This window comes from Ahaetulla prasina, chromosome 9, assembly GCF_028640845.1.
Source record: "Ahaetulla prasina isolate Xishuangbanna chromosome 9, ASM2864084v1, whole genome shotgun sequence".
Classification (NCBI taxonomy): Eukaryota; Metazoa; Chordata; class Lepidosauria; order Squamata; family Colubridae; genus Ahaetulla; species Ahaetulla prasina.
The window spans coordinates 30,750,780-30,754,127 of record NC_080547.1 but is presented as its reverse complement, the minus strand read 5'-3'; positions in this window follow the sequence as shown (position 1 = coordinate 30,754,127).

Sequence of the window (3,348 nt, the reverse complement as noted above, 5' to 3'; positions counted from 1 at the left end):
AAAATCCCCAAAGCTTCAACCAAAAACTGTCTACTATTGACCTCACCGCATAAGAGCACAAGCGTGCCTACCGTTCCTGTCCTATTGTTTTCTTTCGTTATATCCAATTAATATAGTTATTACATACTCATACTTATATATATGCTTATATATTGTTATTACATGCTTATGCTTATATATACTGTGTGACAAATAAATAAATCAAATCACAATCCAGTGAACAGAGTAGGGAGCTTATGGCTTTCCAGATATTACTGAATTTCAACTCACAACAAAATGATAGTTGCATGTCAAAAAGTCAGGGATGCAGTTGTAATTCACTAACCTCAGATTCCCAACCTCTGCGACCATAGTTTCTGCACCAGGCAGAGCCAAAGTCAGTTTTATAGATGAATAAAACAATGATTTAATGTAGTCAGCTTCTGCTTCAGATGTTTTCCCTTTTCTACCTGCTGTTTCATCCCTCCCTTAGAAATGGCTATAGACTTAAATAAGAACTAGAACGCATCAGAAGTAAATCAAGAAGTCACAAACCATGCATCCCCATTTTTATGAAATGATATGAAATTATCCCCATGACATGAAATTACAGCTGTCCACAGTTTAATTGTAGAATTAAATGGTGGTTTACTATTCTAAAAGAAGGCCAACTTTTTTACTGTCCCACTTACTGTCCCACCAAGCCCAAACCAAACCAATCACATTAAGATTTGGTGAATTATCTGAACTGACTACTATATACTAAGTGGTTTCTTGTAGCACGTATGTGTGCTATTCCCACATTATGATGCAAGTCCTTTTTGTTACCATGAATATTCAACTGCTACTTGAAAAAGGTAGCATAGCCCATTGGGATGAAGAAGGAAGGATGCATTCTTAATAACAGATACCATGCTGAAGAACTTTGCAGGAAATCTAGGGGGGAGGGATTAACAAAAATGGGCCACTTCATTGAATTAAAAAAAAAAAGAATTATTCCCAATAAAGAGCATCTCTCAAGCACTTGGCATACATGAACAGTCTTGGGAAACATGTTGCATAAATTAAATTCACCAGCAGCCTTGACAGCTATTTCAACACATGAGAAAATTCAGAGTCTTCAGCCTTGGTCCACTGAGTACAAAGTCAAGGTTAAGAAAAACCAGAGTGATAAACACAAATTTCAACAGGTCTTCCAGTCTTGTTTTGCTTTCCTGCAGCCAAAGTCCACTAAAGTAATTATTGAGGAAAAGTAATGTATCATTATGGGATTCCACTGAGGTTCATGGTCCTCAGACCACTCAGATACCACACTTGTATCTATGTATCACTTACGATGAGCATTTGTTTAGAACAGAAGTACTACTTGTCTGGAAAAATCTGTCTGAAAACCAGATGGTAGCCTCACTAAAAGATGAAGAATAATCTAAACCTAATGAATACATATCTACTTCAGAATTAGAACTGAGAGGGATGCATTTGGCAGTTTTTAAAATTATTATTTGACTCTTGAAATACTGGAATTGATATTCTGTAATCATCTTCTAGTGGTGTTGTTCCCTTGGCCATTTCCAAAAGGGCAATTTCAACAACCTTTGTAGCAAAACATCTTGTGGCACATTAAAGAACAACTCCTCATTAACCTTTTGTGATTCACAACCTGCTTTATCAGATGTAGGGCGCAAGTCCTTAGAAAGAAAGAAAGATACACATGATGCACTTTTGTTAATGCTCATACTCAGTAATCGTACCTCTCTCTTTCTCTGTTTCTATTCACTCGTCTTTGTTCCCTGCTTTCTTTACAACAACACCTGCTTGCACATCAGGGCTCTGCCTTAAAGACTTCCATGGAAAGGATTGGTTCCATGCTTCTAAACATGACTAAATCCCAATTTAATCCCATTAGTTATGTTCACTTGTAATTCCATGCAACAGTCAGCTCCAATCCATCAGAGTTCATTTATACTAAATGTGTTTATTTTTCAGCTGCCACAAGGCTAGCTCTGCCCCATTGTTTCATTTACCACAATTGGGGGGGGGGGCAATCACCATGGCTAAATAAGCCATGCTCTACAAATCCCAAATGCTGTGTTGCCTTAACCAATGAAAAACAAGCATATTATGGCTTACTGAAGAGTTCAAAATTGTAATCCAATGTTTAACATTGTGCTGAAAAGGTGGATAGGGTGCATTGAAAAACAAAATAGGAAAACATTAACTGAAAAAATAGATGATCAAATTCATGCAACTAGACTCTGTTCAGACAATAAGGTAAATGCCAAACCTTGTCAGACAAAACACAACTTGTGAATATGTATAACTTTTGCATACAAGTAAATAGTATTATGGCTTAAGATGATGGTCAGGTTAATATGTTATATCTTTAGAGAATAGATGGGTGCCCACAATATGTAGCTTCACATGCTGCATACCTACTGTATGCATGTATTAAGCCATTCCTTTCAGGGCCAGCATCGTTAAGCAAGTGTCGAAAAGGATAAGAAATAGTGAGCCTAAAAATTAAAGAACTGAGATAGGAAAGGGGAAAAAAGCACGGCTGAAACAAGTTTACCCCAACATCATTCATTATCCTCCTTTACCACTTTCTCTCCTTCCAAACCATTCTTTCTTTTGTCATGTCCACACACTGCTTTATACATTCACTTTGGTTCTTCAAAACGTCTCATCTCTCTTTTCCAGGATCTCTTAAACTCCGTCCAATCTCAATTTCCTCAACCTTGGTGTCATTTCTTTTTCTTCTTTCATATACCTGTTTTGTCACTCAGTCTTCATTCTCCCTAGATGGTCAAACCATCTCAATGCATTTTCCCCCCAAACCCAAGAATGATCTAACAGATTAACAGAGTTAGAAGGGACCTAATAGGTTGTCTAGTCTGACCCCCTGCTCAAGCAGGAGACTCTATACCATTTCTGACAAATGGCAGTCCATTTGATCTCACTTGATCCCCAGATTTAAAATACACCAAGGACACGGGTACAATATTAGGACCGCAGAAATATTACCAACCAATAGATGGCAGTAAAGATTTGGTGTTTCCTCTCTGCCTTTCTGGCCCCCTCCTGGTTATCCAGAGTTTTGCACCTCAGATATGGTTGTCCTAAATAAGAATGGTGAGCAAAACCAGGCTAAACAAAAAAAAGAAAAATATTCTTTCATGCACAGAGAAAAAATAATTTATGAATAGGCTGCAGTTTGCACGGCCATAACTAATGAGTGATATGAACCAGATCTCTGTTATTTTTGTTGCAACAGGTTAATTCTGCTGGAAATAAGTTAAAACAAGAGTAGCCAGCAGAGGGTAGTAGCAAGCTAAAGCTATCCTAGAACTTCAGCTACTAAGCTGAAAT